The 25,662-nt window shown below is 37.8% G+C and overlaps 1 long non-coding RNA gene across 2 annotated transcripts in view; it reads left to right on the forward strand.

Annotated features, from left to right (window-relative positions):
• The window catches only part of LOC308632582, a 45,607-nt gene extending 23,692 nt beyond the window's left edge, over positions 1-21,915 (forward strand). The window contains exons 2-3 of one of the 2 annotated variants that reach the window (XR_014018591.1): positions 11,194-11,320; positions 17,875-21,915. This is a non-coding gene — a long non-coding RNA (uncharacterized lncRNA). Of the gene's footprint in view, positions 1-11,193; positions 11,321-13,769; positions 13,862-17,874 lie in introns of those variants that run through there. The other variant, XR_014018592.1, reaches the window with a different exon arrangement.
• The last annotated feature ends 3,747 nt before the right edge of the window (positions 21,916-25,662 follow it).

Here is a 25,662-nt window from a genome sequence, read left to right on the forward strand (position 1 = left end):
AAAGCAAGAGTGGGCTCCATCTTTGTTAGACACCATGCTCCTCTGTTCAGCTTAACCCATGACTGCCCCCACTCTAAAACAATTATTTCTAGTCTCTCATGTTTATTTAGTGTTACTATTTTCATAGCTCTTATTTCATAGCCAGCCCATCACATGGGATGTGAGTAAGAACATTCTTCTTCCACAATGTTTCTTTCTTGGAGTGCATCTACTATGGACTGATTCCTCTGAGACTGTGAGCTAAAATAAATGTTTCAACAGAAATAAAAAGGTCAGTACAACAGAAATATTACCAGGTGCATGTCCTTATCCAGTGTCCTATTTTTTCCCTGGTGATAGATTTCAGAACTGCCTGGAGATGACACTTAGTACCCACAGGGGTATTTCTCTTAGATTGTCTGTACACCATAAGCCTCCTGATCATCTCTTCCTAAAGGACAAATTGACAGTTGGGATAGAAGACTTGGGGGGAAAACTGGTTGTCCTGGGGCTTAGACACATCCTCTTATATCAATTTCATTTACATTTGGAACATGAGGGTTTTGTTTTTTTTTTTTTTTTGTAACCTCCATTTCATAGATTTTTGGTGGCCTAAAAATTGGGTTATGGTGTTAAGGGGGAAACACAGAATTTATTCTCCTCTCTGCATTTTCTCTGAATTATGAATGCAACAAGAATATCCCAAAGTTCAAGAAAACCCACACCCTTTAGGGTGTTGAAGAATCCATGATGTACTTAAATGAATAAGAATAGGAAAGGGAGAATGTCCAAGGTGTCAGGATGTCTTTACTTTAACCTTGCATTTGTCATGACTATATTAGAGCCAGCACTGCTCTTCCTGGGCTTATTAACTTGAAAATATTTCCTTACTTACTTCAGCTTCAGCTTTTCCCTAAAAGTAAAGTGTATTTTTTCAGTGGAGTTTCAAATATAAGAAAATGTATCCAAAGATACAGGACAGAGTAGGATTTTAGAAAAGGAAGTCAGCCTTACATTACTGTATTTAAATGTTTTATTGCCTTTCTTCTTCAGAGTCTTCTTTGGGTTTTTTCCATGGCCCTGTATTTTGGGAGTGATTTCAAGTGAAATTCCAGGGCTTAGCTTTGGAAATTCTACCAGAAATAGTAAATAGGGAAAATATCTCTCCCATTGTGGCTGCAGAAAAAAATGAATACAGTTTTTAAAAATTGAGTGGCAGCAGCGTAGTTGAATTCCAAATTTACCAAGTTATCAGCTTCTTATCCATGAAAGCCTGTGACTGTCAATAAGTCATTGATCTGGGTTTTTGAGCTTAATACTAAATCATGTGATATAAGTTTTGGCAAATCCTAGAGTCATTTATATGATTTACTTTTTAGCAAATTATTTGTTATCATGAAGATAGCAATAAAATTTTACTTTTATTTTCTGAAAAAGATGGATGCTTTTGTTTTTCCTCTTGAGGAATGAAATATAAGTGCTTTACACATTTGTTGCCTCCTGTAGACATAAACACTGAGTTTTGCTAGGCATGGTGGGTAGTGCATGCCTAAGATGCCATCTACTCAGGAGGCTAATGCAAAAAAAGATAACATTTGGAGATGAAACTTGGAAGCTTAGGGAGAATGTGTTTTAAAATAAAAACTAAAAATGACTAAATGTAAAATGAATTTTATTACAACTATGAATGTTGCTACTGGTAAATTGCTGCAGTCTGGCTAGGCACAAATCACGAGCCACTGAAGCAGGAATAAACTTTATTTCTGAACTCCACCAGCACACTCCACACACGCTCCCGGGAAATATGCCGAACACGCTGCCATGAGGTTCCTCCCGGGACCCCTACTCCAACAGCAGAAATCCCTCCTACTGCACTTCCCCAACCAATGGGAACTCTCTGGGAGTCCCGCTAGAGCTCCAAAGTAGCAGGCCAAGGTGGACAGCAGGGATCTAATAGCCAATTGAATGCAGATCTTAACACAATCATATCATCTCAATGGCTTGCTGGCATCACCTTTCAACCAAAAATGCCATTCATCATTCCTACTTGGCTATGGCTCTCAGCATCTCCCCCCTTCTGTTTAATTAAGCAAGAAGCAATGTGGCTTAGGGACTGTGCCTGTTAGGTTGTCCAATACAACATATGGTCCTTACCCGTCATCGGATGAGCTGACCTCTAGGCGTCAGCCTCCTGTCTTAGGTTGGTACCACTGCAATTGGATCATACCCGTCACTGACTACCGGTCCAGCATACAGCCATACTTGTGGATAGGCCTATGCACCAATGGGGGGGGTGAGGTTCTTTGCCTCACCTCTGTTGGCCCCCAAATTTGGCCTTTGCACCAGTGGGGGTGAGGTTCTTTGCCTCACCTCTGTTGGCCCCCAAATTTTAGACCATCACTAGCAGAAGGGAGGAGGATACAGAAATGCCATGACATTAAGCCAATTGACAGCTCCTATGAAAAATTGTACCACTGATGACACCATCAGCAAAGATACTCCAGCATTACCACAATTCGCTGCACCAACAGATAGTTCACAATGTATACAAGTGATACATAGTCCAGGCAAGTTCTGCAAGCAGTTCAAAGTGGAGGAATCTATCAATATGTCCATTTCCTCACAAAGTAAATCGACTCCTTGATTGAGCATTTCTTGTTGAGTTATTATTCATTGATGCATCAGTTTATACAGTTTACTGTGATAGCTATCGAAGAAGCTGTAGTTTGGTTTTATCTTTGTCTTCACCGGCACTGGGATGAAGATAGGAATTCTGGCAATGATGGCTAAAAAAAATATGTAACATTCCAACAGGCACTAAGAAAACAATTTTCTGAACAGTTTACATTATCCTGAACAGAATTATTAAATATAATGAAAAGGAAAGATGAAAGTAAACAAACATATCTGTTAACCTCCTTATTTGTACACATATTAAAACAATCCTCAACATCTATTTACCCAATTTAAATTAAACCATTAAAATCACGTGAATAAAAAAAATTCGGATCCATTTTTTCATGAGCGCTCCTCATATATAATATATGGACATATGCACACACAGACATACAACACAAAACACAAGAGTGCATACAAACGTACAACACATAAGACAATAGTAAAGGCCTTGTAGCTTTACACAGGTGAAGTCTCCATTGCAATGTTTAAAAACTCCACAGTCAAAAAATAAAACTGATCAGAAAAACATTAACCTAGGTCTGTATGAGCTCAAAAAATAAAATAGAACTTTATGATGTGGGAAAAGGCAGTAATAAAATAGATATTGAAAAAAGCATCCTGGTTAATCACTGTCGCAGATGTAAGAATAGCCAAGCTGGAGCTCTGGATATCAGCTGTTATGGATTTGAGTCAAATCATCTTCTTTTTGGTCTGTAAAAATCGCTTTGGTTAGTCTCTCTGGAATCAAAATCCACTGCTGTTCTCCCTGTGGAAACACACAAACAGAACCCCGACTCCAGACAATCACTGGGTCAGGACCTTTCCATTGTCCTGTTAGAATATCCTTCCAAAGTACCTTAGGCTTAGGTACATTTTTTTCGATACATATGCCTTTCCGCAGCACTAAGCCCTGATGAATCCAAATTTAAAAAGTTTAGAGTAAAAAGAGTTATTTTAAGTTTATCTTTGGGGGATATATACCCCTTTCCAATTCCCTCTTTTTGCTTTAATAAGTACATTTTAATAGTTTGATGAGCTCTTTCAACTATGCCTTGTCCCTGTGGATTGTATGGAATTCCTGTTATGTGAGTAATGCCAAATGATGAGCAAAATTGTTTAAAAGAGGTAGAAGTATAACCAGGACCATTATCTGTTTTTAACTGTTTTGGAACACCCACAATGGCAAAATTTTGTAAGCAATGAGCTATAATATCTTTAGTTTTTTGTCCGGCATGAAGGGAGCCCTTCAAAAATCCAGAAGAAGTATCAACTGTAATATGCAAATATTTTAATTTTCCAAATTCTGGCAAGTGTGTGACATCCATCTGCCAAATATGGTTAGGTATCAGTCCTCTAGGATTGACTCCAAGATTAACTTGTGGTAAAAAGATCGCACAATTTTGACATTGTTTTATTATATGTCTGGCTTGTTCCTTAGTTATTTTAAAACGCTTTTGTAAAGTATTAGCATTGACAGGGAACCTTTTATGAAAAATTGTAGCTTCTTCTAGTGTAGAGAAAATATGTATGTCATGTGTAGTTTTATCTGCTAAATCATTGCCCAAACTAAGGGCTCCAGGCAATCCTGTATGTGCCCTGATATGTCCTATAAAGAATGGATCTTTTCTATCCCAGATTAGACTTTGTATAGTGGAAAACAAAGAGAAAACAGTAGAGGAAGGGGAAATCCTACCGGCATCTTCAAGGGATACTATAGCATTAACTATATACAGACTATCAGAAAATAAATTAAATACAGAATCTTTAAACATCACAAAAGCTTGTAAAACTGCATTAAGCTCTACCTTTTGAGCTGATTGTTTGGGTACTAAAAATGTAAAAGTTTGATCAGGGGTAACTACTGCTGCTGTACCCATCAGTGAATATATTTGGAGCATTCATGATAGGTGTTTTTCTTGTCATTTTTGGAAAAACTACAGGATGCAAGGACCAAAAAGACAATATAGGATTAGATGGTAAGTGATTATCAAATGAAACATTAGATTTACACATGATTATTGCCCAAGTATTTAACTCATTAGCTAACTCATCAATTTGATCCATAGTATATGGAGTAATAATTTTATTGGGAGAAATTCCAAACACTCCCTTTGCTGCTTTTATTCCTTTGAGTATTAATTGTCCTACAGCCTCAGGATACCTAGTAAGAATGGTGTTAGGAGAATAAGATACATGTATCCACAATAATGGGCCTTCTTGCCAAAATACTCCCGTAGGAATATTTTTTGTTGGTAGTACAGTAAATAATAAAGGCAAACTTATATCAGTTCTATCCAAATGCATATTTTCCATATGTGTTTCAATAATTTTTAATGCCTTTCTTGCTTCAGGCGTTAACATGTGGGGTGAATTTGGATCTGATGGACCTTTTAGGATATCAAATAAAGGTCCTAACTCTCCTACTGGTGTGCCTAGATAAGGCCTTATCCAATTTATGTTTCCCAATAAATTTTGAAAGTCGTTAAGTGATTTGAGTTGATCTACTCGTATTTGAATTTTAGGTGCTCGGACGATGGTTGAGGATAATAGAACTCCTAAATAATTAATTGGAAGATTTAATTGTACTTTATCTATTGCTATCTCTAGATTATAATTTTTAATAAATTTGTAAGTGTTCCATAACATTCTAGCAATGTGTTTTTATCTTTATGTGCTAATAGTACATCATCCATATAGTGAAATATTTGTAGTTCAGGATTTTGATTTCTAAGTGGCTGGATTGCTTTGTTAACATAAATTCGACACATAGTTGGGCTGTTAGCCATCCCTTGAGGGAGTACTTTCCATTCATATCTCTGATCAGGACCTTCATGATTCAGTGCAGGGATAGTAAATGCAAAATGTGGACTATCCTCAGGATGAATTGGAATTGAAAAAAAAAAACAATCTTTAATATCTATAGCTAAAACATACCAGGTTTTTGGCAAAGCAGACAATTGAGGAATCCCTGATTGAGCAGGTCCCATAATAATCATCTCATTATTAGTGGCTCTTTAATCTTGCAATAATCTCCATTTACCATATTTATTTTTGATGACAAAAATGGGTGTATTTGGGTAGATACGGAAGCTTGTATATGTCCCTCCGCTAATTGTTGTTTGACCAGGTCATGGGCTACTTGTATCTTTTCTTTAGTCAGGGGCCACTGAGGAACCCATACTGGTCTTTCTGATTTCCAAGTAATTTTTATTGCCTCAGTGACCCCTTCTGAAAACCCAGTCCATGTCTATTTATTCCTTGATCTATTTGAATTGGTGCTGCTATACCTTGTTCTTGTTCTCCTAATCTGTTTTCTTTCCTAAAACCTTGTCTAGCCCTAGTAGTGGGCACATTAGGATTGATGTTATTTGTTAATGTCAAACCTAATTGATCTAGGGCATCTTGTCCCCATAAATTTATAGGAAGATGATCCAATACATATGGCTGTATAGTTCCTTCACATCCTTCAGATTCCTTCCAATCTAATACCATTGCACTTCTATGGGGATTAGTTGCCACTCCTAGGCCTCAAAGCGTTTGAGTGGCTTGTTGTAATGGCCAATGTTTTGGCCATTCTTGATGAGATATGATGCTAAAGTCAGCACCTGTGTCCAGTAGCCCATTAAATTCATGTCCTTGAATATTTAGTTTTAGCATTGGGCGAGAATCTAAATTTAAAGACAGCATAGCCCAATCTACACCTGTGAAGCCTAATCCCCTGGAACCTCTTTCTACAGTACAACTGGAAAATTTATCATGCAGGCTGGGTATTATTAATAACTGTGCTATTCTATCTCCTGGTGAAATTACTGATATACCTCTTGGAGAACTAGCTATAATTTTTATTTCACCTTCATAATTGGGATCAATTACCCCAGGACTTATCATAAGTCCTTTTAGTGTAGAAGAACTATGTCCCAATAATAAGCCTACTGTTCCTTGCGGAAGAGGTCCTTTTACTCCTGTGGGAATGATTTGAACTCCCATCTCTGGAGTTAGTACTGCTCTGGCGGAGGCGCAGATGTCCAACCCTGCCCTCCCTCTGGTTTGTCTGATGAGGGATTTAATGGGTAATGTGTCCTGGGCACTACCCTTATGGTATTGCTGGGTTCCCCCATTGCCCCATATATTTGTGGTTGTGGGCCTTGGAGCATTGGGCCCCCCCGTCCATTTTTTGGCAATGGAGCCTGATACCTTTCTACACGATATCATGGGTAAACACCTGGTCCTTGTCCGTTTTTTAATAATGGAGTACCCTCTATGGTGGTTTGAGAATGGCATTCATTAGTCCAATGTCTCCCTTTACAGCATTGTGGGCAAATACCCGGTATTCTATTCCTTTGATACCTAGTTTTGTTAAACCCTCCTCCTATGGGGCAACTCCTTTTAAAAATGTCCTGTTTGTTCACAATTGTACCATGTTTTTGGCCTGGCATCTAAAGCTTGTTGTACTGCATCTGCCAAAACTTGCCCTTGTTCATTAATGTCTCTACATAATTTGATATATGTGTTTAAATCTCCATGTTTCCATGGTCTAATGACCTTTCTGCACCAACGATTTGCTTTCTCAAAAGCCAGTTGTTTTATTAATGGCATTGCTTGTTCTGTATCCCCCAAAACTCTGGCAGCTGTTTGAATAAGCCTATCTACAAATTCAGCGTAAGGTTCATTAGCTTAGATAACTCACCTTGTAAATCTCCATGTCCTTTTAAAGTCTTCCATGCCCTAACTGCATCTGTAGCAATTTGTGCATATATAGCAGGATCATATTCAATTTGTTGTCGTTGACCCTCATAAGGTCCTTTTCCTAATAACATATCTAGATTTCTTTGAGGGTAACTGGCTTCTGCATTTCGCCTAGCTGTCTCCGTGCAAAATTCCTCATTGGCAACCTTCCATAACAAATATTGTCCTCCATTTAGCACAGATTTACACATGCTAGCCCAATCTGCTGGTGTTATATCCAAGTTGGTAATGGATTCGACCATGCTTACAGTGAAGGGTGCTTGGGGACCATAGGTTGTTACAGCCTCCTTTAACTGCTTCACTGTTTTGAAATCTAGAGCATGGTGAATTCTCTGCCCTCCTGCCTGCTCAAGTATAGGGCATGCTAATCTTTGAGGTCCTGTCTCAGGATTCCATCTGTCAACTATGGGGGTTGAGGGCCACTCAGCTGTCTCTATAGATGGAGCTGTTGGTTGAATTATGCCCTCTGGTGATAGAACAGTGTTAGTAGCAGCCTCCTGTTGTAGTTTTTTCCCTAATAGCCCCTTTTCCTTTAAATTTTCTTCCTCTGTCTGACTAGCTTGAGAGACCTTCTCTTTTACTTGATCTAAAATGTCTTTCTCCATGGTCTGAACCTCTAACAATTTACTTAACACTCTTCGGTTTGTTTTTTTACTAATTTCTAATCTACTATAAAGATAACGCAACCCAATAAGATAACACAAAACAAAACCGAAGAATGAAACAAAAACGGAACAAAAAATCATTGTATCAATTTTCTCTTCCTCAGGGCTGAACAACTTCAAACCTTGAGCCAACCATTTTTCCCAGTTTGCCTGAGAAAGTTCTAGGGATAGGCAGCTTGAAACAAAAACAAAATAAATCAAAACAAGAACACATTAGTTTTTGAAATGGTCACCCATTCTCTCGCCTTCCCTCAGGGGCGAGCAATTTCACTTACCTCCGAGCTTCAGGCGTTCCCCATACGGGCCACCAAATGCTGCAGTCTGGCTGGGCACAAATCACTAGCCACTGAAGCAGGAATAAACTTTATTTCTAAACTCCACCAGCACACTCCACACATGCTCCCAGGAAATATGCCGAACACGCCACCACGAGGCTCCTCCCGGGACCCCTACTCCAACAGGGAAAATCCCTCCTCCGGAAATCCCTCCTACTGCACTTTCCCAACAAACGGGAACTCTCCGGGAGTCCTGCTAGAGCTCCAAAGTAGCAGGCCGAGGTGGACAGCAGGGGTCTAATATCCAATTGAATGTAGATCTTAACATAATCATATCATCTCAATGGCTTGCTGGCATCACCTTTCAACCCAAAATGCCATGCATCATTCCTACTTGGCTATGGCTCTCAGCAATAAATCTGTATATATCCCCTGGATTCCAGCAACCACTGGTACAAAACAAAATCCCACTGAGTGTGAATACCTTTACCTATTAAGTAATGGGTCCTTTCTCATCTAAAACTAAATGAATAAAATTGGGAAACATAGAGATCTGAGCTCAGTGACTTGTAGTTAAGTTAATCTTGAGGCTTCCATAAAAGGTCTTTGTGACCCATGTATTTTGTTTCTTGAGACCCATGTTTTGCATTTATGGGTTTGAATTGTAAGCAGTCACTCCTGAGAAGGAAGTTTAGAGAAGGAAGAGAATGATGTAGTTGGTTTCCAGGTATGTGGTCCACGTCAGGTGTGGCATTGTATTTTTCTCCCAAACTACCTTATATTTGAAATATGGAGACCTGTAATTTTCTATCAATCAGGTTTGTGTTTAACATGTTTTAGCCACTTTGATTCCTTCTCTTCTCATGATAAACAACTTTATCTGTTTAAAATATATGTGCCCATATATACCCCCTATACCAGGAGCCTTCAGTTCTTATACTTTCATCTAAGCCATGCCATGCCTGCAGGATTGAAAAGGTTTTCTTTTTGGTAAATGGATATTGGAAAATCTTGGTGTCCTAGGTTCCTATTGGGCATGTTTTGGGGTCATTAGATGTTGCTGAAGAATGGAACCATGCTTTGTTTACTTTCCATCTTGATGCTCCATCATCTCTACATACACAGTGTTAGTAAAATGTACATTAGTTTCCCCTGAGAAATTAGTATGTCCTGAACAAACAGAATGGTTAGAAATGACTCAATCTTTAGAATGCCAAAGAAAGTCTACTGCAATTCTTATTATGTCATTTTGTTTTGATGGCCACTGATATTACAGCTCTGATGATGTGACCTTTTATGTTGATGCAACTTTGTTAAAATTTGTTCTATTTGTTCTACAACTGTTTTAGCCTCATTTGCTTGGTATAAATGCTGTCAGCCAAATTAACTCCATAAAATTATTTTTTTTCTGTTTGTAGGCATCTTGGTAGGATTTTTCTAAATAATATACTTGAACAATCATATTTGATACACAAACTCTTTTTTTCTGAGAATTTTTCCTTATGTTTTGCTTTGGGTGAATATAGCCTCTGCCTTTTGTTTACCAGAGTACTGACTTTATTATTGGAGCTCCTGAAGCAGACCACAGTCTTGTAGGCTTTCATTTTATTCTACCTCCAGCTCACAGACCTAAACCTCATAACCTCCTTGCATTTTCTGTGAATGAGACAAGAGTTATAGCTTTCCAGTTATCTGAAAATTACAAAGTATACCTCAAAATTAAATTTCAACAACAGGGAAAAAATGAAAAGTGCAAAAGACCAAGTAAAAGTAGCTCTTATTTTATTTGCTATCTTTAATTATCTGTATCTCAATAGTGTCTTTTAAAATAGCATCCATCCCAAATTAGTTTATATGTGTTAGAAAACAGAATATGCTTCCTATTTTTATTAAATGAAAAATTGTTGTTTTAATGTGTGAAGTTGACATTTCTGTATGTGTGTACATGAAACCTAAATATCATTTGATCAATCTGATCATGTTTCTTCTTAAATACTTTTATTAGTCTTCACATTTGTAATCACTGCCATGCTATAAAAATTCTTCTTCTAACATTCACATTTTGACTTGACTTTAATGCTCCTTTTTTTACTGAGTTTCAGGCCAGATAAACTTGGGTAAAAATCAGGCTCTACCATTTACTGGATATTTGACAAATGTGATAAAGGAGGAGTACCACTACAGCTATCACATCTTTTGGGTTTCTGCATTAAGACATGAAGTATGTATTTGAAATAGCTAAAAAGGATTGTTGCTGATAGTTGGTATTTTAATAAAAGTACATAAATTCCTTAAAATACTTGAACTCAAATTCATTGATTATTTTTTTTCCTATAGTGGCCTACCTCATTGCTATTCAAGAGTGTCTTGGCCCTCTGGCACTAAGATCACTAGATTGGAATTACTGTACATATTCAGAAAACCAGGTCCCATCCAATAACCACTGAATCAGAGTCTGCATTTTATTAAATCTCTGATTTATGGTTATATACTTAATATTTTAATGTTATTACCTTTCCTACCATAACTTTCTTGTCTGAGAAGTAGACAATTTATATTATATATTAAATCTCAATTAAAATGTATATTCTTGTGTTAATGCCTTAAGTTTACATTTTATTTTATAAAAGTGGAGAATATTCACTTGGAGTCAGGGGGCTCTTGACACTCTTATGTCAGTGTTAAATAATAGAGAATATCCCTGTTACAATGTATTTTCTTGAATAATTAAAATCACCCACTTTCTTGTCAGCAGTTCTACTAACTCTCATTTCATCTTCAGTCAACTTTGAAGCTCTGTGAATGATCAAATGGTCAATGTGCTGTTAATTGACCTATTCTTATTTCAGGAACTGTTGACATTCGGGGATGTGGTCATTGATTTCTCTGAAGAGGAATGGGAATGCCTGGAGCCTGCTCAGCAGAATTTATACAGAGATGTGATGCTGGAGACCTACAGAAACCTGGTCTTCCTGGGTGAGCAGAGCTTCCCTTCAGAATTCCTAATTATATAGTTTTCTTCCCTTGCAGAATATCTTTTGGGAGATATTTTTTTTTCATTAACGAGTTTAAGATTTTTGCCTTCAAGAAAAAGGATTGGGCAGTTTGTGCCATTTCTTTTAGTCCTTTATCTCGTTTCTTGCGGTGATATATACTCTTCACTTTAGATTAGTGCTACTTACAGTAATTCAGTGATATACAATGATTTAACCTATGTGTCAAAGTATAATTTTTTCCCTTTGTGGTATCATCAGTACTACTATTAACCATCAGTAATCACAGGAAGAATTCAATGAACACATCTTATTATCACTAAGCTCTATTTGGGCACCTTCCTCTGGAGCAAAGGAGAGAGCCCTGAGCCATATTCCCAAGTGGATAGAAATTCAAGAATCAGAGGACACAAGTAAGAGATCCAAAAGCCAAGGAGGAAGCCAAACTTCCAAATGATGGTGGAGAAGTTATTATGCCACAGAAATTGTTTTCCAGAAGCTTAGGTTTATCTCTCTTGTTGTTCTAGATGCTCTGTGTTTAGCATGCCTTCAACTTCTTTAGTCTCCTCTTTCTCCTGGGTTGATGTCCCAAAATGTTCAAAGTAATTGCTCAAACAGTCCCTTTTGCTTGTGAGGTCAGCATCATCTGTTGGCATTTTCATTATTTGGTGGAAGTCTCTCAGAAATCCATGCACATTTCTGGAGACCTCTACATGGGGCACTTGTAATATATTAGTGTCATAAAGCATATTCTCTAATATTATGTATATATTTATTCATTGAAATTGCCTTATTAGAGCTCCTTTGAATATTATAATGGATTTTCTGCAGTTTTTTTTTTTTTGCGGGGGGGGGCAATATAATGAATGTCAGTGATTTACAGTGGCTGCTTACTTTGGGTAAATAGTCATAGTTGAAAATTGTAGTTATATAGGAGTTTGTAAAATAATACATCCATGGTTATTCAGAATTTTGTTAGTTAAATTTCTTTTTTCTCCTTCTCTCTGTTTTATTTTATAAGATAATTTCATGTTAAAGTGCAGGTTTCCTCACATCAATCAGTAATGCTTTCATTTTTTTACCTACATTTATGATTTTATGGCAGTTTCCAATATTTCACAAATTATGGCAGTGTGAGATGAATTAAAGTATGCCTGTTCCTTGTTTCTGTTGCCAATAAAATTACATTCTTTCTTATTTTTTATTTTTGTTTATATTGCCAATAAAATTACTTTGGGGATAAAATGTATTCCTAAGTTTTTATTTCAAAGTATGTTTTGTATATGATAATTATTGCTACATCAGGTTTTGGTCATTGTTGTGTAATATTTTTATGTGCTTTTTCCTTCACATTGTATCCGTAGATTTAGAGTCTCCTGTAGACTGCATATAGTTTTTGTTTTGTTTTGGGTTTTTTTTTTTTTTTGGTAAGTTTCCCTTGCTTCTTTTATTTCTTTTACCTTGTTTTCTTATTGCTTTAACTTGTGGTCCACTGATTTTTATGGTGAAATTCTTTGATCTCTCTTTCACTTCACTTCATTCTACGTATATTTGTTTTGTCATTTACGTTGGGATTTTATAAAAATATTTTAAAATTATACTATATTTTAAACTGGCAATAAATTAACTTCAGTTTTATAACAAAATTTAGTATATTTATATGTTCTTTTAAAATTATTTTTTTGATGGCACAGTTATTCTTTTAGTTTTTATTTATTTTTTGTTATAGTTGTTGATGGGCCTTTATTTTATTCACTAATTTATATGTGGTGCTGAGAACCCAGTCTAGTGCCTCACACATGCAAGGCAAGCACTCTATCACTGAGCCACAACCCCAGCCCTGGCATAGTTATATATATATATATATATATATATATATATATATATATATATATATATTGCATACACATTAAAGTTTATGATGATTTTTTTTTGCCTTAGAAATCCTATTGTAAAGGTGTTTTATGATATATCATTCCAGTAAAAATGAATTGTATATTGCTATATGACTTTTTTTTGCCAATAAATCTTTAAAATTTCATATGACTTTATGTTTTTGTGCACATTTATTTTATTTTTTAATATGAAATATTCATATTGTATTAACACCAGAAGTAATTAACCACTGAGCAACATTCCAAGCCCTTTTTTTATTTTTCATTTTGAAACAGCATCTCACTAATTAACTTATGGCCCTACTAAGTTGCTAAAGGTAACTTTGAATTTAGGATATTCATGCTTCAGCCTCCCAAATTGTGGGGATTCCAGGCTTGTACCCCCACACTAGCTAATGTATTGTATTCTTGATGAATGGTAATAGAATAATTGCAATGTTTTCTAAGCACTAAAGTGATAATTATATGAAATAATAAATTTGATAATTAGCTAGATTTAGCCATTTCTTTCCTTTTTTAAAAAAATATACTTTTTAGTTCTAGGTGGACACAATATTTATTTTTTTTATTTTTATGTGGTGCTGAGGATCGAACCCAGTACATCATGCATGCTAGATGAGTGAGCTACCACTGAGCCCCAGCCCCAGCCCCTAGATTTAGTCATTTCATCATATATTTATATTTTAAAATACCAATACTAAGTAAATAATGAAATTTAATTTGTCAATGAAATGAATCAGTAAATAACCAAAATCACAAAACTTAAAAAGCAAGGCTGCTACAGCTGCTGCGTAGAGGTCCATTCTTAGGGTGCCTGCAGGTTTCCTCGCACCCAGCCTCTTCTCTCTTGGGACACTGGTTGTTTTAGTCAGCTATTTTGCTGCTGTGACTAAAGGACCTGACCAGAACAACTTCAAGGAGGAAAGGTTTGTTTGGGGGCTCATGGTTTTAGACATCTTAGTCCGTAGAAGTCCAGCTCAGTTCTTTGGGTCTTGAGGTGAGGCTGAATATTATGGCAGGAAAGGAGAGCAGAGGGAAATGGCTCACATGATTATCAGAAAGCAGATACAATACATGCTCCAAAGCATGCCCTGATTCCTACCTCCTCCAGCCACATTGTATCATTTCAGCTACCACCGGAAGTCTGATATCAGAGTGCCATCTAGTTTGCTGTTGCCATCTTGGGTCCCAACCACCTACATCTGGGGACACAGGCCTGGAGGACCCAAATCAAAGTGCCTTGAGGTTTTGTTGTAGCTGAGATCTTTCTGTATGTGCTGGTAGCCACAATCTTACTGCTGCATCACATGGTCACATCTTTGTGTGTAAATTAAAACAACATTGAGATCTTGGGTCTGCAACACAGCAGAGCCTAAAGAATCTGAAACCCAGATCTGTGAGTTTACAGCTAGATCTGCTTGGTCCAATCTGAGTTAGCAATCCTGTGGAAAGGTCAGAAACTAGGAGTATTTTACTAAGGGGAATCACAGGTTAGAGAGGCCAGAGAGAGCCAGGCTGTCCCCAGCTCCATGAGTCCTAAAGTGTGTGGGGATAGACAAGGTTGGCTATAATGGGTCAGAAGTTTGATAAAGGGTATTAGGGTATCTTGCTATCAGCTTGCTGAGCCAGCCAGTTTAGCACCCACCAGACCAGAGCTACCATCAATCTCCAGACTACCACACATATCGGCTGAGAAAGGAAGTTAAAAAACTTGAACTCCAAGAGAAACAATTGTTCAATTTTTCATTGAGAAAAATTTTTAAATTATTATTTCTCTCCCTTTTACTTCTCTACCATTTTTAAAACCAAGAATTTTTATGAATCAGTTTATTGAGGACTGGGATGTCTGAATAGTATATTACAGTTTTCCTGTGTATTTTTATATTTCTCTCTCTCTCTATCTCTCTCTTTCTCTCTACTCTGTATATATTTTTCCTCTCACTTATCTGTCTCCCTGGAATCTTTCTTTCTTTTCTACTTTTAACAGCTAGCCTCTATTAATACCTCTTTCACTCTTTCTATGAATTTTTACTTCTAACTTCTCTAATCCTTCCTCATAAACATCACATCCTACCACTTCTCTCTTTATCCACCAGTTGAAATTGTAAAACCTTTTTGCAAACTTACAATAATTGAACCATTATTTCTGCTTATTGTGACAAAACTCTAGATGTCTTAATAGGAGCTATTTTGTTAAGAGGCTGCATTGTTTGCATTGGGTGCTGTTAATATTGCTCTCTCCCTTAAAGGCAAGATACTGGAAACTGTACTGCCTCAGATCCATAGTGCTAAATGGGAAGACATAAAAACAACATGAAAAAAAAACAAGGGAACTAATTGCCCCAAACAAACCACGATGCTCCAGTAACAGAATCCATTGACCACACAGTAAAAGAAATATCAGAGAAGGAGTTTAGAATGTACATAGTTGGACTGATCCACAATGTAAAGGTGATGCAAAGAGTGAAATCAAAGATAAATTTCAGGTGATGAAAGATCACATCAATAAAGAAACAGATTTTGAAAAGAAATCAAGCAGAAATCCTCAAAATGAATTTTAAAACCCAATGAAAAATTAATGGAAAGTACCCACCAACAGATGAGGAGAAACTATATCACCTTGAAAATTAACCATGCAGAGAAGATTATGAGAAACCATGAATATAACTTCTAAGAATTATGGGATAACATTAAAAGACTAAATTTAAGATTTATCAGGATAGATGAAGGTACAGAGATACAAACTAAAGGAATGCACAATATTGTCAATGATGTAATATTAGAAAATTTCCTAAACCTAAAGAATGAAATGGAAAATCAAATACAAGAGGCTTACAGGACCCCAAATGTACAAAATTACAACAGACCCACACCAAGTCACATTATAACAAGAATGACTAACATAAAATATAAAGATCAAATTTTAAAGGCCATGAGAGAAAAATATCAAATTATATATAGGGGCACAACAGTTTGGATCTCAGACCCACTAAAACTAAGTTTCAGATTTGAAGATGAAATGAAAACCTTCCATGATAAACAAAAGTTAAAGAATCTATAACTTTTTAAAAGTGTGCACTACAGAATATTCTCAAGAAAATATTACATGAGGATAAAATGAAAAAAAAAGTGAAAATGAGCAAAGGACAGAAATACACTAAAAGAATCATCAATCAAAGAAGGAAGTAAGTCATATGAAAAAATAGAAATAAACCAAGATGTCAAGGAATACACATCACATCTCAATAATAACCTTTAATGTTAATGTCAATCAAAAGACATAGACTGGCAAATTGGTTTAAAAATCAAGACCCAACAGTATGCTATCTCACCTCCTAGCCAATTAATTCCACAGAATGAACGTGAAAGGATGGAAAAAAAAATCACTCATATGGATCATGTAAACAAATAGAGGTTTACAACCTCATATTAGTGAGGATATCGTACAGTGACACAGCCACATTCATGTTTATAGCAGCTCACAATAGCTAAACTATGGAAGCCTGCTAGGTCCCCTTCAACAGATGAATGGATAAATAAAATGTGGTACATATACACAATGGAATATTACTCAGCCTTAAAGAAGAACAAAGTTATGGCATTTACTGGTAAATGGATGGAGCTGGAGAATATCATGTTGAGCAAAAGTAAGCCAGTCCCCAGAAAACAAATGCCAAATATTTCTCTGATATGTAAGTGCTAATTCACAATAAGGAGGGGCAACTAGGGAAGAAAAGAGATACTTCAGATTAGGCAGAGGAGAGTGAGAAGGGTTATAATGTATGGTGTAAGAAGGATAGTAGTATGCATCAGACATTATTACCCTATGTGCATATATTACTACATGTCGAGTGTGATTCTACATCGGGTACAACCCGAAGAATGAGAAGTTACACTCATACTTATGTATGATGTGTCAAAATTATTCTATCATCATATATAACTAATCAGAACAAATAAAAGGGTATCATAATAGAAAAATAGTTTGTATTTCAGCATAATAAAAATAAATTTTAGAATTGAAAAAAGTTAAAAAGCAAGTCATTTGTCTTGATCATCATGTGTTGACTTCATCCAAGACATACTAATATAGGCTGTGTGCGTGTTTGTTTGTTTGTTCCTATTAAAAAGATATATCCATATTTCTCCTTGGAGATCATAGGCTCTCTACTGCTATTAAATATCTGTATTGTTGTCATCCAAAAATCAATATCTTAAATCCATTTCTCTGTCAAGTGGTTTTCAGACCTTCTCCAAGAAAGTCAGAAATGTTTAAGTTTCACATTTCCTTTTGCTATCGATAGAGAAGAAGGAAGTTGGTGGATTTTTCATAATTGTACTAAGGTGTATGCTTGAAGAAGAAGACCTGTAGTGGATAAAAGTAACACACTTTCCTTTCCTCTATTATATCACTCTCCTTAATGATATGCTCATCTTGGATACTGTGAACTCTTATGTGGTTTATAATTCATACAAAGTAATTTTTTCTGTCCACTGTTATATATTTATGGGGTAATAATGGCCTTTGGTGTACTATTTAGCCACCCTGCTGATAGTACTGACTGCTATAATTTTATATTATATATGCAAAGCATATTTCTAGTCTAATATGTAAAATAACTGTTATTTTCATTTATTTCAGGCATGACCTCTCATCATACCCAGAAAATTTCATCAGAACCTGGCATAGAATATTTATTTAAAAAAGTTATAAAGAGAAGATATGGAAATTGTGACCTTGACTATTTACAACAAAAGAAAGTATGTGACAGTGTAGGTGAGAGTGAAGGTCAGAAATCATATTATAAAGGACAAGACAAATTAGTAGTTACTGTCCATAAAGAAAATTTTAATGTCAACAGACCTCAAGAACATTTAATAGCTCAGAAAAGTGTTCAATTTATAATTGAAGGACAAGTTTCTAAAAGGGATCGTTTTGAAACTGTCCTTACAAACTGTCCATTATTCTGCAATAAACAAAGAATTTTTTCTTGTGACAAAACATACACCTTTAATGATTCTGGGAAGGCACCTATGCACTCATTACTGCCTACTAAAAATTTAGATATCTGGAAAGTAAACAACACATGTAATAAAGCAAGCAACACCTTTAGAGAGGTCCCTATCTTAAGCAATTACCAGTGTACTTATATTGGAGAAAAAAATTATGAATGTGACAAGACACATAAGAATTTTAGCTCTGGTTGCAATATGAGAGAACATCAGTGTGCTCATTGTGCACAGAACCTTTACAAAGATGATAAATGTGGGAACGTCTTTCCTCAGTGCTCAAAGCTTATGACCCATCCAAGTACTCAGGGCCAAGAGGCACCTTGCAAATGTGAGGAATGTGAGAGAGCTTCTAACCCAGCTGCTAGCCTTCCTCAATACAGTGGAACTCATCCTGGAAGGGAGCCCCATAAATTTAAGGAGTGTGTCCAAGCATGGAGTTGCTCACCCCTTTCTAAACACCACAAGTTCCATAGCAGTGATCAACACTACAAATTTATAGAATGTGGCAAAACTTTTAATAGAGAACCATGCCCTGTTAATCTCCACACAATTCATACTGGAGGGAAACCCTACAAATGTAGAGAATGTGGCAAACCCTTTAAGAATTGCTTAACCCTTTCTAAACACCTGAGATGGCATAGCAGTGAGGAAACCTACAAATGTAAAGACTGTGACAAAATTTTTAAAAATTTTTCAACTCTTACTGAACACCAAAGGATTCATACTGGAGAGAAGCCCTACAAATGTAAAGAATGTGGGAAATGTTTTAATCGTAGCTCAAACCTTATTCTACACCAGAGAATTCACACTGGAGAGAAGCCCTACAAGTGTGAAGAATGTGGCAAGTGTTTTACTTTCAGATCAAACCTTATTAAACATCAAAGAGTTCATACTAGAAAGCATCCCTACAAATGTGAAGAGTGTGGGAAAGGTTTTGCTCTCAGAGCACATCTTACTCAACACCAGAGAATTCATACGGGAGAGAAGCCCTACAAATGTAAAGAATGTGGCAAAGGTTTTACTCAAACACAAAAGCTTTCTGAACACCAGAGAATTCATACAGGAGAGAAGCCCTACAAATGTAAAGAATGTGGGAAAGCTTTTACTCAAAGAGCACACCTTACTCGACACCAGAGAATTCATACAGGAGACAAACCATACAGATGTGAAGAATGTGGAAAAGGATTTACCCAAACACGAAAACTTACACAACACCAGAGAATTCATACAGGTGAGAAGCCCTACAAATGCGAAGAATGTGGGAAAGCTTTTACTCAAAGAGCACACCTTACTCGACACCAGAGAATTCATACTGGAGAGAAACCCTATAAATGTGAAGAATGTGGGAAAGCTTTTACTCAAAGAGCACACCTTACCCAACACCAGAAAATTCATACTGGAGGGAAGCTCTACAAATGTAAAGAATGCAGCAGTGCTTTTAAGGATGTTTCATCCTTTATCAAACACCAGAGAATTCATGCAGGAGACAAGGAAAGTCCCAGTCATAGCACCCCAGAACACCTATTAGATTTCCTGCACATGCTACAAGTACCCAGAGCACTAAATTGGAATGTATTTCCCTAGCAGCTAAGCACACACTTACCTCCTTCCAGTGGCAAAGCTCTGAGTCAGAGTGTGGGGAGTTTTTTCTTCCTCCCTTCCTCCCCTCCTCCCCTTCCTCCCCTTCCTCCCCTTCCTTCCCTTCCTCCCCTTCCTTCCCTTCCTCCCCTTCCTTCCCTTCCTTCCCTCTATTGAAGTAGGAAAAAATGCTGACTTCAAGAGGCTGTTAAATATTTCCTGTTTGTACTTTTTATGTTACCAGACCCAATCTTGCAATCTCTGGATTAAACAGTAAAAGCTGGGATTATTCACATAGGATTCTGTTTTACTTTACATCAGTTTCTTTGCTAGCTGAGAAACTTTCTGCACATATAACTTCCTTATGTCCAAGGAAAGCTGAGCAACAGTGGGATATAATGTGGACCCTAGGTGAGAGTTGGAAGCCTACCTCAACATAGGGGAAAAAAAATGACCATATAAGCTACACCACCAATAAAAGAATAGCCTTAGCTTATTTTCATAGTTCTTGATGCTGATTACTTGACAATCATTTGATTGGCCTTAAGCCCTATAGAACAGTTTTCTTTGGTGCAAGGTCCTGTCATTCCCTGAGAGACCTCCAATAGAATACAGAAGCATCCCAAACCTGACATTGAAGCTGGATAATTGGAATGTGGATAATGGTTCTCTGCACCAATAAGAATACATGAAGAGAGCTGGGGATGCTGCTCAGGGATAGAGTGTCTGTGGGTTTAAGGCCTAACATTATAAAACAAAGAAGGAAAACCTCCCTCCAGATGCAAAAGGAGAAGGAGAAAACTAGACATTACATTCTAGGACTTGACATATTCTTCAAGACATAAAATATTGTAATGCCTAAGCTGGGACTGAACTAAACACCATGAAAAGTAAACTTGACACTTTGTGTCTTGAAGGATCATGTGTTGAAATTAAACAGATTTCCTACAAGTTCCAACTCCATCTTCAGCCAAGGGCTCAGAGGAGCTTTCTGTCCCCACTGAGTTTTCAGCCCCCGCAATGTGGTCTGTGGTAGAACCCAGAAGGAGCTCAGAAGGGAAGACCAACAGACCATGGGCAGCCTGGGCTTTGTGCCTATAGAACTGGGGGTGAACAATGATTGCAGAATAGTCACAGCTGGTGAAAAAACCTAATAGCACCTGGAGAATGGCTAGATTATGGAGAACTGACTGAAGTGGTGCCTTCTCTGCATGCAGAAGTTCCCATGGTGCATGAATTGTATGGGCATAGCCAGACACCTCCTCCATCAAATTAGGGCATATTTGGAATATAGAAGTGCTCTATGCCCTAGCCATTTATCCCATGATCTCAAAAAGGTTCTATGGCCAGTGCAGTATGCCCCTGAGGATGCACCAGACACTGGTGATGAATGTAGCCTGACAGAACCATCATTCTTCCAGTAAGAAGCAGTTCTGGTGGGCAACAAGAGTGCTTGGTACACTGACTGGTTCATCTGAGACCCTTGGGCCATTGGACTGCCACTGCTGTACAGCTCAACGTGAACACCTTGTGTGAGTCTGGTGTGCAGCAGAGCAGCCAATGGGCTGCCCATGTTGTATATGCCAGAAATACTGGGAGTTCTGGGCACCCCAAGAGTCAAAGAAACACTCATGAACTAATTAGCTCAGTTGGCAGGGCAAGAATTTTATTTCCTTGTGCAGATGTTGAAAAAAATTGCTGTTAATGTTCATCTTTGGCAGAAAAAATATGACTTACAATGTTAATCAGGTTTGTTTGATATCTTGGTATTCATGAGTAACATAAACTGAGCAATTAAAAATAGAACTCGCTGGACATTTCTCTGGGACTCCCAATAAAACTGGAGCACAGGAGGAATGCACTATCTTTGCCTCTGAGAGGACCCATTCCCTCCTCTTTCCTCACTTTTATACTTTTTTTTTTAAACTGGATGTTGAACCAGGAGTGCCAGTCTTTTGTAAATATTTTCTTTTAAGATACTGTCTGGCTGACTTGAATAGGGACTTGAATTCACAATCCTCCTGCCTTAGTTGTGTGCCACTGTGGCCAGCTTTCCTTTTCTTTTAAATAAACTTTGCTGTTGTTTTAGTAAGTGCAGCATCTTGTCTGGAGTCCTATCAAGCAAGAACACCAGAGTCAGGGATGGGGACCTCCAAAAGTGCCTCACTCTGTCTTGTTTGCAGCACAGTCAACACTGATTCTTGCCTTTCACTTGAAAGAGGGGGAAACTAGCTGAGGGATGTCACGTGGTCAATTAATGACAGGTCCAGCCAGACTGTTTCAGGACTCCTGTCACATGCCTGGCCTTCTCTGGCAAGAGAAGGATCAAATGTTTGCAGGGACAACACCTCCCCCTCCCATCTACCATTATTGCAAAAGTAATAATTACTTCAATTGTCCCAGCTGCAGAAATCCCTTAGGCTTAACTTTCTTATTCCTGCAGTTGCCTTTGCTAACATCTTCCCTCCCCACTGTTCTTATCAACTACCCACCCAATGGGACATCTAGAGTCAGAAGAGGAGTTAATTCTGCCCCATAAAGGATTCATTAAGAATGCCTGTTTGGGGGCTGGGGTTGTGGCTCTGAGGTAGAGCACTTGCCTAACGTGTGAGGCACTGGGTTTGGTCCTCAGCACCACATAAATATAAAATAAAGATATTGTGCCCACCTATAACTAAAAAAATAAATATTTTTTAAAAAAGAATGCCATGTTTTCTCACCCAAAAGAATAATAAGTAGGATACATAACCCTGAGGGTATAGCCCAGAAGGAAATTTTCTAAGGTTGGAGCAACTGCTTCTAAAATTGATTCTGCAATCTGCATTTGGGGTAAAATTGGGAGTTCATAACCCACTTCAGTCTAATGTATGAAATATGATATGTCAAGAGCTTTGTAATGTTGTGAACAACCAATAAAAAAATGGGTTAAAAAATAAATAAAAAATAAAATTGCTCAGCACAGCCTTTGAAGGCAGGAAGAAAGTGAAAATTTGCAGGGCATCCCTTCACCTCTTCCACCCCTCTGCAAGGCTCTGAAGCCCCCATTCCTATATACACTGTGAAGGGTCCAGCAAGGGTAGCAACCCCAATATGTGTAGATTTAATGCACTTGAGGAGTAGCAGTGACTAGCCTGATCCAATAGCAATGCCACCTAACTCAGGATGGCCTGAGTCCTGGAGCATGCTCCTATGCTGGAGAGGGGGACCATCCAGTTACTCTGCATAGGCACATGGACTGTAGGACCTGACCTTGCATTCTGTATGTTTGGGGTTGCTGCTGGATGTGTGTTCAAGGAAGTGTTCTTGAGGGAGGCTACAGAAGGGTAACAGCTCACAGGGGCCCTGACAGTGGGCAGCTCAAGGACAGCTCATCATTGTAGTCCACAGGCTACCTGTGGGAAATGGAAGCCTAATTCTCACCTCACCACAGCTCTTTGCCTTCCCAATCTGACACCAAGCCTCCATGCTTCAGTACCAGCTCCTATCCACCTCAAGTTTTCTGGACAACTACCTGCAATATGGTGCCAGGGAAGTTTGGAAGGGAATCAGGAGCCAAGGGGTCACTGGCCTGTACAGTCCTGTGGTCCACCTCCCTCTTACCCTGACTCTGCACACGATCCTTTTTCATAGGAAGTGAGCAGTTCCCACCCCTGAACCCCAGGGAGTACTACCCAGACATCTACAGCTGTGTGCTTGCACCAGCCTCCACTTCCTGATCCCTTTAGTCTCCTGCCCTCTGCAGAAATTTCTTCAGCTTCTGAAGCCTTCCCGACATATCTGCTCCTGGCAACCCAGCTGAAATGACCGTGTTTCTGATGGAGTATTTCCTGCAGACCCCTCTTTTAACCCCTCTGAACTCTGGCTCTGCCATCACTCTGCAGTTTGTTAAGCAGCTTGGCTGCCCTGGGCTCCATGGGTTAGGTTGTTTAAGATGTTAGATTTCATCATTTCTCCAGTGAGGCTGTCACATTTCTCACCTCGCTGAACAAGTCCTCATTGTATCATGCACAAATGGTGATATAGACAAAGGCTCTCATTTAAATTTCTTAGAGACTATATTAGATTGGTTTCTAAAATAATGAGTTTGGCATGTAGCCTGAGATTTTTGCATTTTAAAACGTGTGCAGGTGAGGTGTTTTTGCCACTGAGTGGAAAGTCCTTAAGGTGAACTCCTGGTGCTAATTCATTAGCACAAGCAGGCTTGCCTTGAGGGATTCATTAAGAAACACTGTGTGGGCCCCCCACCACATTGATTCTCAGGCTTAAATTCAGAGGTTCCAGAGCTTTTCTAACAATCTTTCTGGAGACATCATGCTGGTCCACTAGTTTGTGGGCCACTGCTAAAACTGCATGAGTGCTCAGCAAAATAAATATGTAACAAATAAACATCAAGATTAGCATTTTTCTAAGATCTACATTTTTTTTCCAATTTCATTTCCAATGCATTTCGATTCATTGTACAAAAATGAAGCACCACTTTTATTTCTCTAGTTGTACATGATGTAGAGTTGTACCATTCCTGCAATCATACACATACCTAGGGTAATGTTGTTGGTCTCATTTCACCAGCTTTCCTATCCCCATTCCCACTTCCTTCCCCACCCTCCCTTTTGCCCAACCCAAAGTTCCTCCATTCTTCCCATGCCAGCCCTCCCATTATAGATCAGCATCCACTAGTCAGAGAAAACATTTGGCCTTTGGTTTTTTTGGAAGTTTTCTGGTGGAATCTTTTGGGTCCTCTAAATATAAAATCATGCCATCAGCAAATAGTGATAGTTTGAGTTCTTTACCTATTTGTATCCCTTTAATTTATTTCTTTTGCCTAATTTATTCTGGCTAGAGTTTCTTCTATGATAATGTTGAATAGTGGTGAAAGAGGGCATCTTTCTCTTGTTTCAGTTTTTAGAGGGAATGCTTTCAATTTTACTCCATTTAAAATTATGTTGGCCTTGTGTTTAACACATATAGCTTTTACAATTTTGAAGTATATTCCTACTATCCCTAGTTTTTCTAGTGTTTTGAACTTCAAGAGGTGCTGTTTTTTTTTTTCAAATGCTTTTTCTGCATCTATTGAGATGATTATAAGATTCTTGTCTTGTATTATGTTTATTGATTTTCATATATTGAACCTACTTTTCATTCCTGTGATGCACCCCACTTGATTGTGGTGTACTATGTTTTTTTTTTTTTTGAGAGAGTGAGAGAGGAGAGAGAGAGAGAGAGAGAGAGAGAGAGAGAGAGAGAGAGAGAGAGAGAATTTTTAATATTTATTTTTTTTTAGTTCTCGGCAGACACAACATCTTTGTTGGTATGTGGTGCTGAGGATCGAACCCGGGCCGCACGCATGCCAGGCGAGCGCGCTACCGCTTGAGCCACATCCCCAGCCCAAGAATTTTAATATTTATTTTTTTAGTATTTGGTGGACACAACATCTTTGTTTGTATGTGGTGCTGAGGATCGAACCCGGGCCGCACGCATGCCAGACGCTATGTTTTTAATATGTTATTTATGTGATTTTCCAGAATTTTGTTGACAATTTTTGCATGTATATTCATCAGGGATATTGGTCTGAAGTTCTTTTTTCTTGATGAGTCTGTCTGCTTTGGGTATTACAGTGATATTAGCCTTATAGAATGAGGTCGGAAGTGTTCCCTCCTTTTCTATTTCATTGAATAATTTGAGGAGTATTGATATTATTTCTACTTTGAAAGTCTTGTAGAACTTAGCTGAGAATCCATCTGGTCCTGTGGTTTTCTTGGTTGGTAGGCTTTTGATGGTGTCTTCCATTTCATTGCTCAAACTTAATCTGTTTAAATTGCATATGTCCTCCTGATTCAGT

The sequence above is a fragment of the Spermophilus citellus genome (assembly GCF_964194105.1).
Source record: "Spermophilus citellus genome assembly, chromosome: 13".
In the NCBI taxonomy this organism is placed as follows: domain Eukaryota; kingdom Metazoa; phylum Chordata; class Mammalia; order Rodentia; family Sciuridae; genus Spermophilus; species Spermophilus citellus.